Source organism: Diadema antillarum, unplaced genomic scaffold (assembly GCF_040938485.1).
Source record: "Diadema antillarum isolate AM-2024a unplaced genomic scaffold, OU_Dant_1.0 seq00000704_RagTag, whole genome shotgun sequence".
Taxonomy (NCBI): Eukaryota; Metazoa; Echinodermata; class Echinoidea; order Diadematoida; family Diadematidae; genus Diadema; species Diadema antillarum.
Window position 1 is genome coordinate 528576 of NW_027271609.1, and position 16650 is coordinate 545225.

The window sequence follows — 16650 nt, forward strand, 5'->3', positions numbered from 1 at the left end:
GGACTTAGTGCTCTGATAACTATAAGCAGTAATGGGTTGAGATATATGTACATTGTGTGTGTGTGTGTCTGTGTGTTTGTGTGTGTATAATATATTTCCATTTTTTTCTTCATTCATTGTTGTACTCTTACCATTTTATTTGTTATATTGAAACATGAAAATGTATTTAATAATTATTTCAGTTATCGTTACAAGAATTAATCTCATATGTTTGTACAGTAATACCAAAGAGAATTGATGTATTTTGTATTATTTCATTGGAAGTGAATGAATATTATTTAAAAAAGTATGTACATAGATTTATGAATGCATATTCAATGGATATTATTATCATCATTATCATAATTAGATATAATTGTTCATACCATGGTCTTAATTCTTGGAAAAATGAGCATAGTTAGCATCTATGAAATGTCCTTTAAAATTCTTCAAATTTGCTAATGACAGAGTGTATTCTGGTCTTCTTTTACTTTCCACAGAGATTTGCTGGTCTAGAAGCAGCACCACATCGAGTTGCCTTGGTGAGTTGGAATTCCCTTTCTGTTTTGTTTTGTTTTGTTTTGTTTTTGTTAACAACTGACATCTAAAAAACATAATAATAAATCATTCCAGCGATCTTTGTTAGGGTTTGGTTGGTTACAGCGTAATGGGTGGCGATGCAATTGTGGTCGATAATGTTTATGAAAGATATGAACAAAATATGTCCATTAGTTTGACACTGTTGACGCGCAGTTAAGTACATACCGTGAAGGCTGTGGTGTAATTAGTGGTTTAAAAGTGCACTGATGTGCTGTTGTGTGTGTGTGTGTGTGTGTGTGTGTGTGTGTGTGTGTGTTTTGTTATTGTGTTTCATGTGTTTCTGTATATGTATGCAGCATGTGTGTTTGGATGTATGTATATATTGGTGTGGGTGTTTTGGGTTTCTATGTGTGTGTATGTGTAGGTAAGTGTGTGTGTTTGTGTTTTGAGTTTGATTGAGACAACTGACATGTTTTTGAAGTCTCATCTTAGATATAATATGATGGACTAAACACAGGAAAGATTACATAATGGCTGGCAGGACCCCCCTTCCCCTCCCCCTCAAAAAAATTGATTAGTCGTGACTATTTCTGCTGAGAGATTATTTTTAATAACTAATAAAAATCTGCCATAAACCCAGGATTTTGTGTAAGTCAGTAAGTTCAAAAATGCACCATCACCATACCCCTTTAGTCTTACCTCTGTGGAGATATTCCTATTCCGTGACCAACTACACAGCATTGTTTACTTGCCGTTTAGGGAAGAATTGAGCTGTAGGTTTTTATCAAATGTATTTTATCAAGTGCCTGTGTTTACCCAATCACTTGTAGGGCACTGGTACAAATGTCATGTGATTATATTTGGTCATGGTGTGTTTGTTCGATTCTTGAAGAAAACCTGTTAAATCACACACACATGTTTTCACCCACACATGCATGCACACACACACACACGCTCACACACACACACCCTTGTACTTTAACCAGTTTTATGTAAAGCAGAGTAATGGAGATTAAAGGGACACATTTGTATACAATATATAGTGAAATGTGATGGACTATATTGATTTTGGAATGTTACATTATTTCCCCCCCCCCCTGTTTTGATGGTGTACCTAACCCATTTTCATTTAACATTACTCTCAGCCTCACTCCTTTCATGGTGTAAGAAGCCATGTGTTATGAGAATACAAATGATAAAATCATTTTAACTGTTTATTTTGTCGATTCATATGGCATGTGTGCAACATGTATGAGTTTAAATTAAAGGCTTAGATATGATCGTGGTACACTGTCTCTACAACTTCAGAGATCAAATGCCAGTGGAACATTCCTGGAGCTGTGTTTGATAAATTGGCCTTTATACATGCTGTTTAATGTGCAGTTGAGTGTAACTTCATAGTACAGTACCTGCACAATGCGAGCTGACCATCACCAGCTGGATGACAGGCGAGTTATTTCATGGTATCAATGTTTCCAGCCGGATACTTTGCAAGTAACGCAGTCATATTCCATTTACTATCTACGCCATGCACTTCGGAAGCATGCGTGTGACATGAATCGAGACTTCGAAGACAATTTTACGAGTCATTAATTCCTCAAATGAGAAATGTAGTTACGCAATATGGAATAAAATGCTATCCTTTTCAAGAAGCAGTTACATAGCTAGTTCACATTGTGGAGAATGGTATAGGCCTATAGCCTTGTGTTGTGGGCGGCAATATTCGGTGTTGTTTAATTTGTGTTGCTGAATTCTTTAATGATGTGCATTTTAGAGCCATTACCTCCAGAAACCTCTCATTGATATGCAAACATGCATGCCATATCTAGGCCGCGGGTGTCTCGGCTTTCACAAAAGGCCCGCATTTTGTCACGCTGCCATCATTGTCCGCATTACTGCTGTCCGCACGTCTGTGAATATATCCCTGTATTAAACATGAGAAGCATGCTGTTTGAAATTATACACAATCTCTGTATCTCCAACATGCCGCATCACACGAGAGAATTACATACAAACAACACTGGCACACTCACTAAAGTGGCCTCTAATGATCAGACATTATACTGTATAAACTCTGCCCCTGCAGTATGTTGTGCAGTTCCGTGGCCAGTCTGTTGATGGTAGCGGCCTGCTGTGTGCACTAGCCTTCTCTCTGTATTAATTAATACCTCAGTCTGGCAGCAGTCCCTACTTGCAGACACACTGACACGTGGACACACACACACACATACAGACACTGACATATAGACCAGACAGACAGACAGACAGACAGGCAAGTATGCAAACACAGGCACAGGGTATAGACACAGACACAGAGACTACTATACATTATTAAAACACAAACACACACACACACACACACACACACACACACACACGCAGATAAGCACACACGCACAGATTAAAACACAGACACACATAATTTACAGTTGATCACACACACACACACACACAAAATTAGGAGTGTTCCCAATTGTCCACTGTACTAATCCCATCCCCAGATTGATGAGATAAGATACCCAAATCCTCTTGAGCTTCTGAGCTGTTGAGGCTCAGTGGATAAGCCCACAGACCATCAATCACAAGGTCCCTGGTTCAAGTCCCCAGATGGCAGCAGTTGTGCCCCATAGACAAGATGCATTATCCTCTGTGCTGCTTTTTTCTTTTGGATGGAACTGAAATTTATTGGTCCTGTGGTTGCATGCCTCCAAGCATTCGTTGCTACCTCAGCAGCCACTTAAAAAACAAAACAGACAAAAACAAAACCAACAAATCAACCAACCAACCAACAAACAAGCAAATATGAAAAAATCTTAACCTTAATTAGAATTTAAAGGCATATATTTCGTGGCCATTGGTTTGAATACTGTGAAAATCATTTGATATCTTTATGGCATTGGACCTACCTTGTACACCTTTTTATCTACCCAGCCCTATGTGTTACTCAATGCTGTTTGCAATTCTACTTCAGGACAAAGAAACTGCAACTATTGCCAATGCCACTTAGAATGTATTACTGCAATGTGAAGGATCTTTTTGTGATTTTTTAAACGCTGGTTATACAGGTCCATGGTGGTAGGACATACCTTCAAAGCCCACAATACAAATACACACCACTTCCCCTTTTGTCCTCCCCCCTCTCAACAAAATACCTCATATCATAAGCTATAGTCCTGAAACAATTTCAGGATGTGGCAAGTTTGTGAGAGTTAGAACAAAGATTTGTCCACGTCTATGGTTTCAGTAGTTAGCAAGTCACATAACATAAAGCCTACAGTTGTGTGGCAGGCACTTTAATAGGGTTGTTTAACCCATCCACGTACGGGCCTCTGTGTAATCTGTAATATCGTGCCTGCCTAGTAAGTTGGCCATGAACTTGGGCGCGATCTTCCCTACGGCGCGATCTACACGCGAAGAGCATTCATACGTCATTGAAAAAACTGCCTGTGTCATTCCCACTAGGCAGGAGGGATGATGCGTGTACACTCGTGCTAATATGCACTTAGTTGACTCAATACAGCACTAGTTTATGTGAATTTTATGAAAAGAAATAATAAATTGTGCAGGAATTATGAAAAAATATTGTTTCTGTGTATTTCATTGATAAATCCTCTTCATTTCAAGCCATCTGTAATCACATCTTACCCACTTGCGAATCGACGTGTCCATAATGTCCTCGAGCCCCCCGAGATAGCTCTGGAACATTCCATTCAATGACGGGGTTTTTATTTTGCAACGTTGTCTAATAACTCTCATGTAAGCAAGTTCTTGCTATGGCTAATCTATTTTGTAATGTATCATAATCTATCTATGCTGAGATAGCCTAATTCAAATTTGCAGAGACATAAAAAAAGATTTGTTTTACAATCGTGATACGTTCAACTACTCATTTACCCTGTGCTGAAATCCGCATGTCTGCTCCGCACATGTTATCGCTATCGCTCAAACTTCGATCGCGATGGCTTGTGTGTGTACAGCTACAGGTACACAGTGCTAGTGTGACGTGTGTGGAGATTGTGGCTGAAAAAAACGGAACTCCACATGGTGTAGTAAAAAACAAATCGGACGTTCGAAGTCGTACATTCAAGAGCTAAAACAGACAAATAGCGAATTCAAAGTCCACTGAAAAGGTCTTGACATTGTAATGTATGTTCCAAAATCATGTCTGGCTTAGTTTTGAGAGAATTTTCTACACGCACGAGATCAGGAATGAGATCGGTAAACTGGCTAACAACGTGTGTACTGTGAACATGTGACTGGCTTGTGCACATGGCCTAGCTAGGTGATCGTGAGAGTGCGGCAAGAACGCTAGGAATGCACCCGAGATGCGGTGTGTTGCAAATTCTTGGGGTGAAATTAGACTTCCTTGTTCAGCCCGTCTAGTATCTATATTTTTTTTAATAATTCTAATTCTTCATAAAATCACGATAAAAAGACTTCATATATTCATTTTATATTTTAGAAGCGTAATATGAAATATTTTGGGTTTTTTTCAGTCCAAGAAAAAAAAATAGTTTGAATAAAAAAAATAATAATAAATAGTCGTTCTTGACTCAAGTCTAATTTCCTGCGCCTTCTTGCAGTTACCCCGCAGTTGCCCATGGATACGATGCATAAATAATCAGCTGTTTACTGAGTCGTACTAGTGTACCACCCTACTGCTCTTGTTCAAATTGAGAGGATTGTTATTTTATCGGCGGCACTTAGTTTTATAACCTCATCCAATAAAAAGACAAATTCAAACATCAAATGGTGTGAATTCCCTATCAATTTCAACTTGTTGCCAGGATAGTTTTCAGATTTCACTTGCTTCATTATCGAAGCTGTTTGACATTTGAAAGAACTGCTCCATAAGAAATCACCTTTCATTTGTTATTTATTTTCACAAACAAGTATTTTGGTCACTTGAATATTTCTTATTATTATTTCAATGTCATGATATTTCATGATGGTTATGTATTCTGTCTTTACATGGCAAGATGGGATTTTTTTTTTCCATCCAGGGTCAAAGAAGAAGTGACAGGAAGGAAACCAAAAGGATAGGGAGGAAATGAAAAGGATACAATGAAACACCTGATCAGCAGGCTCTTTTTTATTACAATGGTGAATGCAGTACATCAGAATTTAAGTACAGTTCTAAATAATTTATCAGTTGAAAAATGAGCAAAGAAAATGGATTTCATCGAGTTCTAAATGAAAACTAAATTAGCATCGCCATAATATGATTTAGATCTAGAACCTAGTGCTAGTACTACAGAATAGACCTGATGCAAACTTGTTGTCAAGCTTTTGGTTGAGTTTCTTCAGAGACACGAATTTTGGTAGCACAATACCCGAGTGAATAAGAAAAAGGAGAAAAAAAATATAAATACACAACTGTAATGCAGGTCTCTAGACCACTGATCCCGTGCACGAGCGAGCATCAACCCCCGTTTCTTCAGTGTCACTCTCGTCATTGGCCTAGGCTAGGCTACTCGTGTCGTAGTTTTACTCGCCATCATCAATGTCATACATGGTTACACAAAATAAATTACATCTTGCCATCACCTCAACCACAGCAAAACCCTGAATATCACTCCCATCATAGTCACTCTCAGCTCACAAAACATATCAGCAAACGATACAGACATCGCAGACCTAGCTAACTAGCTCTAAACTTAGTTGTAACTGGTCTACGCCACGTTGTCGTTAGACATTAGTTGTACACAAAAATGAAACGGAGGTGAAAAACTAGTAATGAATACACGAAGATCATCTACGATGGCGTATTACCGTAGAAAAAATACACAGAACATCTTGCACCCAAAAAAAAAAATCGAGGTAAAAAACTACGATGAGAAAAACTAGGGTGAAAACACGATGCTTGGAAGACGAACGATGAAGACACTACGGCAAAAATGCTTACACGGAAAACAAACGAGTGGGTACCACACAAACTACTATGTTTTCGCACATACGTAGATAAGCTACATCGTGTTCAATCAAAAAACTCAACAAACACTAGGACAAAAACTCACCTCTAAATTGTTGCAAACGAGATAATCACTTAGAAAAAATGAACAAAACACTCTCAGAAGTACGATTGTACTCTGAGAATGAAAGATATAGAATGATACGAAAGCAAAAGAGAGAAAAGAGAGAGAGAAATGGACGGGAAACCTAGAGAAGTTACCCACACTCACTAACGTAAATGGAATTCAACACACACACCCCCGTGCCCGCCCCAGCATAGCAGTACACGTACACACGTACACACAAGGAGATATCGTCAAGCACTCTATGAGGAGATCGATATCACGATACCGCGCGTAAGAAATCACTGCAGTTGCTGGGGCAACAAAGATACATGCGCGCTGTAAACATGAATATTGATTAGTTTCTCAGCAGGCTCGAACCCCTGGTAGGTGTTTTGGCCAATAAGAGACATTCTAAAATATGTTTCTTTGCATAAATTATTTTTCTGAGTCCCAGTAAGGATCTCTGTGATTGGCTAAAATTATTCTACAGCTCCTGGCCAAGCCTGAGGTCCTAGGACGCCCTCTTTTGGTCATAAATAATAAAAACCACGTTTTTTGTGGGAGCTGACGGGGATGGGTTAATGCAATGACATTTATATTCCCAATAAAGTATCAGGTGATTATCATACCAAGTCACATGATTATGATGTGATGAGATGATGTGCTTATTTGTGGAACATCCCTCAAGTAATCACCAATACGCTCAAATGTTGTTGTAATCTTGCCATATTCTTTTATACCGTACTGGTAATTTCATACGTATTGTTTCAAATGGACCAGTCAGACACCGAATCTACATTCTTCAGGCCCAAGACGAGACTTTCGTCTGACGTCTCATGTGCCTGCGTGGGAGCCAGTGCTTTCCTAGCATCTCATCAAAATTTGACGAACGCCAGCATGAAATTTTCATGGGGAGAGGTCAGCGGGCCTCTTGAAATTTCCTAGATAGCTTGCTTATAGTAGCATCACCTTTTGCTCTCATATTCAGCAGTGATGGACTCAAGTGGACACTGCCTTTAAAGTATTTGCTTTCTATGCCTTGTAGATCTCAAGTTTATCAAGGGTCAGTTATCAGATTATATTTAGGCTTACTCTAGATTGGTGGCCTCAAAGAAGAAAAAAATATATATGTGGTGTAAGGATTTTAAAAAATGTCAATCAGTCTTGATGGAGACTACTGTAATATTGCTTTAAAGACTTGGCACGGTGTCATTCTTTGTCATGAAAAATTCATTATCCATGCTACTTTGTTATGCACATACCGATGAACCATTCAGAGGGTCCTTGCATTGATAAAGTTGTTGCAGTCACCTAAACGGAGCATCAGTTCGTTTTAAAGAATAGTAAAAGACGGAAAAGTCTGATGGAAGAGGATTGAGTATTGTGAAAGGGAAGGGTGTGGCAGCTGTTGCCATGGCAACATTTCATGGAGGATCTTGAGAATGATGAAGATAAGAAGGAGAAGGATGATTATACTATGGGAGGAGTAGAGAACAGTTTTGACGGTAGTGGAGTAAAGATAATGACATTGATGATAAAGTTATTATAATCATAATGATATGATGTTGTAATTGATAATGATGAGGCTGATAACTACATATGTATGATGATGATGAAGAATGAGATGATATTGGTGATGATTACGATGACTATGATGATGGCTAAAAATATGATGCTGATGCTGAGGAGATTAAGATGATGTTGGATAGTGATGAAGGTATGTTTCCTGGTGGTGTATTATCATGATGGGTACACTGATGATGGAGGTAGCAGTATTGATCATCGCGATGCATGGGAGTACTGTAGGAGGAGGAACAGGAATACAAATTACATCCTAAGCGATGGTGAAGGTGTACATGATGGCAATGATGATGATGAAGGATCTTTCTTACAGAATCTGTTGTATGTAACAGGGTTGCTGATATGGAATATGATAATGATTTTGCCCCCAGAGGCGATAGCAGTTTCAGCTGTTGGTGTGGGTGATGATGGGTGATGATGATGATGATGATAAAAATGAAGATAAAGGGAACGATAATAAGGGTGCTTCTTTGAGTAAAGAGGGTAATGATGATCTGTAGAAATGATGATGATGATAGGAAGTTGTAGAGTACAGTGAAGGTGACGAGCATGATGCTCATCGAATAGAGAATTACCATAGAGACTAACAATGATGGATAACATGATGATGATATTGAGCATGATGGTTGTAATAAGGATGGCAAGGGTGATGATGATGTCCGCCGTTGCTCAAATCAGCCGCTGTTGTCTCGGCGACGAGACTAAGATTCCGATGGCATGCACTTGGTTACCTTGCCATGATAGCATTCTCAGATGCGCTCTGTTATTTTCTGCTTCGCTGATTGGGAGATGCATCGATCAGACGCATGAGTTGATGGCGACATTAATGTTCGATGCCGGCCTGATGGGCGAGGGCAGATCAAAAGGGTGTCGCGTGGGATGGTCCATGGATAGCCAAAATTTCCTCAGCAGGTTGGATTTATAACCATATTAAAGCAATTCAAAAAGCATGTGCGTTTAGATGTAAGCACCTTTCAGACTGAGCAAACTTTCGTGCGTGTGTGTATGGAAATGTCCATGGACTGAAAAGCATTTCTTGGAATACTTCGTTGATATAAGTCGACAACAGAGGCAGAGAAACTCTGTTTAATCTTTTGGCTGACCCACCATTTCTAAAATGGGGTACACGACAAGAGACTCTGGTCTGCAACGTTTCTCGCTGTGGCAATTTTGCAATGCAGACAAAGTTACCTGTGCTGACCAGTGGCGGAGGCACCCACAGTGTCCATGCTGATGTGGTGATGCGTTCACACAGCTTTTAGAACCAACGTCGGGTGCTCGCGTCTTCACGGTACTTCTTATTTTCATTGCTCCTTATCATCGCCTTTCTGTCTGGAATAGAAGTGGAGAAATTTTTTGCTACAGCAGTTCACCTATTTTTATCATTTGTAGCCAACATGGGTAACATCAGTCTGAAAGGGGTATCGATGTTGAAGCTGTTAGGGAGACCCAAGCTTACTATTAAAGACTGAAGGTCATACATCATTTTCTTTTCCTACTATGGTTCGGGCCGCCTTAGTTTGAGCAAACTTCTAATGCACTTACCTACAAATTTCTGAAAAATTTTTTTTCAAAGGGAGGTGGGGCGGTCAAGAGACTGGCATAGTAGGTTTAAAGACATAGGCCTACTTTTCTACCAGCCTAATATGGTAATACATTCTATTGTTTCCAGAGCATTGGTGTTACTGCTGAATGGTTTCAGTTTTAATATCTCCTACATTCAAGGCTTTTCCATTCTCCTTCATTGTCTTTAAATCCACTGCAATATCTTTTGTATGTTTTGCATTCTTCTGTGGTACATACAATACAATTATAATGTACACATGTACACGTTGCATATTCCACATTCCACAAAGCCAGTCATGGGCGGCAATTCTGCATTTCTTGCTTGTCCATGGCCGTCTAGGCTCTTGCACATAGGCCTACTTGTTTCTGCATATAAATATTTTTGTTTTTAGCTTTCTGCGGCGAGTGTCCTTACTCTGTTTAATTAATTGAGAATGTATTTTGGCTCGTCAGTCTCTAAGTCATAATTTGCTGGGCGATAAACAATATGATCATTGCCTGTCCCTGTGGTTGAGCTCCTGTTGTCATGGTGATGAGATGGTGACGTTGGTACTGCCCACGCCGCCCCCCCCCCCCCCCCTACGTCCTGCTGCATTCAGATGGATGAAACTTGATTATGTTTCATTATTCCTGCTTTGGTGGACATATCCATTTGGGATTGGTATAATGACTGTTGACAGATTCGTCTTGCTTCTAATGAGTCCAGCAGTTTGGTAGAGGGTCGTATGCGAATCAAATTCCTGTATGCTACCAGCTAGAAAGGATGTTCCATACACATAGCTGTTGTTTGCATACATGAAATGCATACTGTGGTGGTTGTACAGGGATGTGTGCCCAATGATTTCTCAAGCATGATCAGGGCCCCATTTCATAAAAGATGTCAGGATAGTAACTCTTGCTGGAACGGCAACTTTCCACTATAGCAACAGCCAATCAGGAAGCTGGATTTTGTTGTTACCATGACAAATGCTATTCTAGCAAGTATTGCTATGATATCAAATTTTTATGAAATGAGACCATGAAGTGGAGTTTGACACTCTAATTCCAGAAGGAATTGATCATATTCTTGCTATTATCATAATTATGATCATCATCATAAGTTGTCACTGAGCTTGTATAGTGCATGATAAAAAAAGAAGAAGAATATACCCTGTGTACAATATGCAATCAATATACATGTTTATTGATTTGATTTCCAGTCAAGTTTATCTGATGACCAATTTCACAATGGCACTCATTATCATGTAGCACACCTGTACTGCAAATGTAGGGATTTTTAGAATAAACTTGAGCTTTTAGAGCTTTTAGAGCTCCTATTGGGAAAGAGCTTAAGAACTTGGTAAGCCCATTTAATTGCGCAGAACAGTAAAATAAAAATGTATATATCTGTATGTTAAAAATTCTGTGCTTTTGCTTGCCTTTTGATTTTACATGTTTTTGTTTTTGTTATTTAAGGGTATTTTATGAATATTGAAGTTCAGAAAACTTTCTCCACTGATGTGGCTGTCCATGAACCACTTCAGTCTATTCACATTGTAGCTTTTTCTGACTGGTAGAGTTGTGAGCCCTCTTCCTATCCATCTTCTCCTTCTTCACTCTCCCCATTACTCCCTCCCTCTCTCCCCTTTCCCATCACCTCCACATCCTCACCACCTTTCTGTATCCCCTCTCCCTCATCCTTTCCCTCTTCCCTCTCCTTTCCCCTCTTCCACTTCTACCCCATATTCCCTTCTCCCTCCCCTCCTTTCTTACTACCGCCTCATCCTCATCACCCATCCATTCCCTCCCTCCCCCTCTTCCCCTCCCGTCTTCTCTCTTCTCCACGTCCCCCTCTTCATTCTCTTTCTCCTCTCCCTCTTGATCCTCCCCTCTTCCCTTTCCCTATCTCCCCCGTCTCTCTCCCTCTTACCCTCTCACATCTCCTTCCCTCTCTCCTCCCCAGTCCCCCTCTCCTTCTCCTCCTCCCCATCTTCCCTTTCCCGCCCAAGCCCCCCTCCCATTTCCTCATCACCTTCCCAGCTTCACGACCTTTCTCTTCCTGCCCCTCACTCTTTCCCCCTCCCCAACACTTTCCTCTTCCCTTTTCCCCTTTCCCATCACATCCTCATCTCTGTACACCTTTTTTCCCCCTCCTCCTTCCCTTTTCTACCTTCCCCTCTCCCTCCCCTTCCCTCTCCCTCTTTCCCTCCCTCTCTCTCCCTTCTTCTACCCCTCGCCTCCTCTTTAACCAATACCTCCTTATCCCCACCACCTGTCCTCCTTCTCTTTTCTTCCCCTCTCCTTTCCCTTCCCTCTCTCTTTCCTCCCGTTCCCCATCACCCCTTCATCTTCACCACCTTTCCCTTCCATCTCCTGTCTCTTCCCCTCTCCTTTCCCTTCCCTCTCCCTTGTCTCCCATTCTCCATCACCTCTTCATTCCCACACCTTTCCTTCCCCTCTTCCCCTCCCTTCCTTCTCTTTTTCACTCCTCCCCCATTCCTCCACGTGTCCCCCCTCCCCTCTTCCCCTCTCCTCTCCGTTCCCTCTCCCTTGCCTCCCGTTCCCCGTCACCTCTTTATCCCCCTACCATTCCCTCCCCTCTCCCATTCCCTTCCCTCTCCTCTTTACTCCTCCCCCTTCATACACCTGTCTTACCCTCCCCTCTTCCCCTCCCCTGTCTCTTTCCCTTTACCCATCACCTGTGCATCCAAAACACCTTGCCCTTCCCTTCCCCAGTGGGGTTCCCCCTTTTAAGGTAAAGCTTTGGGTAAAGCTACTTGCTTGGATTATCCATAGTGCCATCCTGTCAGTTTTATGCATAGTGTGACATTTGCAGTAATACATCCTGAAATAGTATAGTATTGAAGCATAATGGCCGATGATTGTAGAGGTACTTGAAATATGAATTATAGTATCTAAAGTTTATGTGATATTCAGTTTCATGGCACCAGGTATTTTTGCATTAAAAAAAAACAATAAAAAAACAAAAACCAAGCAAACAAACAGTAGGATTAGTGATGATGATGATAGAAGCACATTAAAAGTTTATGTATGAACGATAATGTGAATTACGTTTCTTTGAGTTACCACTTCTATTTATTTTTATCTGTTAAGTCTAGGAAAAAGTGTTTGAAAGCATATAAGTGTGATATATTACTGTAATAGCCACAAGTTATTAGTATACAAATGATGCACAGGATAGAGTGTGTTGGTGTAGGCGTGGTGCACTCGAGGGTATTTACAATTGTGAAACATGCACTACATTGTAAATACCTGAGAGTGAGCTACGCCTCCACTAACGCCACGAAATAATCCTGTGCATCATTAGTTTTATAAAATGGGTCGAAAATTCGAAAACTAACATCATTTTTCAGCGTTTTTCACGTACCTTTGTGGGTCAAGACGTCCGAAGATGTTCGTCCCAAACATTTACGCACGTCGCACTCGCGGAAGTCCCGCACATACAGTATAAGTATAGTGGGGGGTTGGGTTTCCGGACACTTAAGTTCCCACATGAAAACTTACTTATTTTACATAGAATATGCACCCTTTACCTTAAAGATTTGATATAGACTCCTCATATAGGCCTACTAGACAACATACTCTGAAAACGGCGTGAGAATTAACCTGCTAAATCGTTGGATTTGCTCTTCAAAGTGACTCCATGTACGCGTCCGGTCCCATAACGCTTGGTCTACTGTACTGTACAAAGTGTACGTATAGTAGAGTATACGTACGTACGTCACACATGTTATGCACAAGGGAAGACAGGCCGGCCGGCAGCCCGAACTAGAAGTTGTTTACAGGATTGACAGCGCGTATGCATGCAATTCATCAAAGGAGCCGCCGCGCGCACAGACGATCGGCAATCTACCATAGGATTACAGGCAGTGCAATTGTACTGAAGTAAAGGAAGGAGGTGTGTCTCATTTCAGCGCTTCCTATTGGCTACATTCTTGAACCCATTTTATAAATCATAAATGATGCATTTAATAAAAAGTGTAATTTACTGCTTGTTCATGATCATTAATAGAATGCCGCTAAACCATTGCTCTCTTGTTGGTAATATGTTATATTGTCAGCCACCCAGATTATCATTTTTTTATCCGTTCTTGTCACTCATTTCTTTACTTTTCAAATTTTCGCTGTATGTCTGACATATAGGCCTAACATATTAACATGAGCATGGCAAATACATAATGGTAGAGTCTGTTACAGAAGCATATTCTAACTTTAAGTAGGCATACTGTATGTTATAATGATGTTTCATTACATAACATGTAAACCAACAAGCAGTCTGTACTGTGGGTAAGAAACTCACTATACTGTGAGAAATTTCACAGCATCAGGAGGAGGGTCTCCGAGAAATTGTGCAGACATTGCAAAGATTTGTCATGGAGACATACATATAGGTGCTATCTATGAGACCAGGACCACATACTTGCACTCACTTTCATATTCTATCCCTTCTCTCCCCCTCCCCCTCCCCCCCCCCACCCTGTGACACTGGCCCCACCCTTCTCCATCACCCCCATTGAACTCCCGAGACTTATGCATTTAGCCCATGAAGTACCCATGGCTGGTATGTGGCTCCTCGCAGCAGGGGTGAGCCACCCCTGTTATGTCTGGGCGGAGCCTTGTAAACAAGTCTGGAGCCATTTCCCCTATCCAGTGACACACCACACAGGAGACTATGAATGGGACCAAGTATATGGGGGAGGGTGGTGGATTGGATCCTGCTCTTCTCTCCCAGACTCATACCATGCAGTGTCATCACAGTGATAATGTGATTTCGGACTGAATACAGTGATATGTGTAAAGTGCGTTTAATTGTATCACAGGGTACTATGAAACAAGACATTTTCATGTGCGTGAAACTTTTGCAAATTTTCTTGAGGAGTGGAATTTCATGAAAGTATAATGAAAAAAAAAATGTTCTTGTTTAGTAAAAACAATTAGTGAATGCCAATACAGTGCTTTATACTGTACAAGTCCAGTAACATTACTAACAATGCATGTTTAGTATCGGGCATTCAGTTTTGTTGTGTGTTTATATCAAACAGTAGTATGTGTTCAACAAATCCCTGTATTGTAGTTGTAATGTACTTGTAATTCTTTTATAGTTGGCAGTTCACAGATCTTTGATCCAGCAAAAAATATAAAGGCCATCAGCTTCAATTTGCGAAAGTTTCATGCTGGTAATATTTCTGGTTTTGTAGATAAACAGATGTCTCCTCATAATGGCATGACAAAGAAAATGCAAAGAAAATAATTGCAAATTTGACTTTGATATGAAAACAACTTTTAGCTCATGTCTATTCAATGCAAGTGTTTCCATGATGGATGAAAAAGGTTTGGCTGTATGCTTTGTTTGGATGGCAAGTTTATGCAGTGAATTTGACAACAGAAAGTAATATGACCCCAAGCAGCTGAGCAGTGGAACACATGATTTGTAAACAAAAAACAAAACAACACACTGTTTTCTTTTTCCATCGGCAGATGAAATTTCAAACAAATGCAAAACAGCACATTGATCTTTTGGGGAGTGGGGGAGGGGGACAGTAATCATATTGTGTAACATCTCAAATGGCATGTAATGACGGGTGATTTCCACCCCCTCCCAGCTTATATGATAAATCCAGCTCACTTTTATTCAGGGTTATCGGCGGAAGAAGAATAGTTTTTGATTCGAACTGCCCTGATTCCTCCAACCCAAAGTGCATGCGCAATCATCTGCATCTCAAAAATAAAACAGGAACCGAGATTCAATTGAAGAGGCTGTCTTTGCCAAGTACTGTCCCACCAATGGCGGTTGTCCCCGGCATATTTTCTGAATCGGTCATCTGCGCAATTTCAATTGCCCAAATTGCCTTGGAAGACCCCAATTTATTAAATACAAGGTGGAAGATTTCGCCTACAATCACATACAAGGGCACACATCAGGTACATTGCACTGTTTCTGATTTAGGTACGCATACTGCTTTTATGTTTTTACTCGTAATGTGCATGTTGCTATGTTTGACTCTACGTTGATGTGTTTATATGGACATGTTTTAGATCAGCCAAATTTTATAAGAGTGCAAGAAGGGGAGGAGATTAGAAAGGATGAACGAAATGTTGTTTTATAAGCATCAAACTGCTATCAAAACTGCGATTATAACAGGAGAATAATAATTTTTTATCTCTGTCACCAAGCATTTGAAGATTACTTGAGACTACATACCACTGCCGTGAGATAAATTAGTTAGACACATGATTGTCATGGAAAATTCCCCCCCACCCCTCCAAGAAAAAGAAGAATATAACATTGAACAATCCATTCTTGAAATAATTGCATGAAGGAGGATGTTTGCTGTGAATGATGATCAAATTTGTGAGATAAGAAAATAACTTCCTCTTTTGTGCTTTGCAGGTTTGCTTTAAATTTATATTTCTGATGCATACTGCACAAACAAGTGTGAAAACTATCCCACAAAAGGAAAAGTGTTTGATGGTTCGAATTTCAAATCTATTTCCCCGTCTCAATTTCCCCAGTTCGAATATCTTCCAAGAACAAGTGAAATTGGAATATGTGCAATAAACCGTGCAGACGAGGCCGTCACAGCCTGTTTGTTCTTCCGAATTGATTCCACGTCGCAAGAGCCGCAAATGGCACTCCTCAATGTCTCTTTTTACCGGTGTGAATGATCACCCCAATCTTGCGGAGAGACTGGACGGGGAAGAGGATAATCGGAAGTGGAATGTAACAGAGGAAGATCATAGCTTCTCATTGACCGTGCTTTGGACTTAGAACTAGGCTGAATGCAGCCAAGAAGAAGAAGAAGAAAAAAGGAAGAGTAGAATTTCGGCCAAAACATATCACTACCACTCCCTCGCTCCCCAGTGTATATTCTGTTGAAAATTGCATGCCATTGATACTTATATAGGTGATGACATCATGTATCTCTCCAGGGGGTGATTAGAGTAATGGAGGAGGGGGGGGGGGGGA

At 40.5% G+C, this 16650-nt stretch overlaps 2 protein-coding genes across 2 annotated transcripts in view; one reads left to right on the forward strand and one right to left on the reverse strand.

Annotated features, from left to right (window-relative positions):
* The window catches only part of LOC139737762 (3-oxoacyl-[acyl-carrier-protein] synthase, mitochondrial-like), a 105489-nt gene that overhangs the window by 79653 nt on the left and 9186 nt on the right, over positions 1 to 16650 (reverse strand). The gene's annotated exons all lie outside the window — the stretch shown is intronic.
* Positions 1 to 16650, forward strand: part of LOC139737763 (uncharacterized) — a 180068-nt gene that overhangs the window by 45484 nt on the left and 117934 nt on the right. Inside the window, exon 2 of the mRNA XM_071648437.1 lies at positions 480 to 521. The gene's annotated coding sequence lies outside the window, so the exon portion shown is untranslated. The remainder of the gene's footprint in view (positions 1 to 479; positions 522 to 16650) is intronic.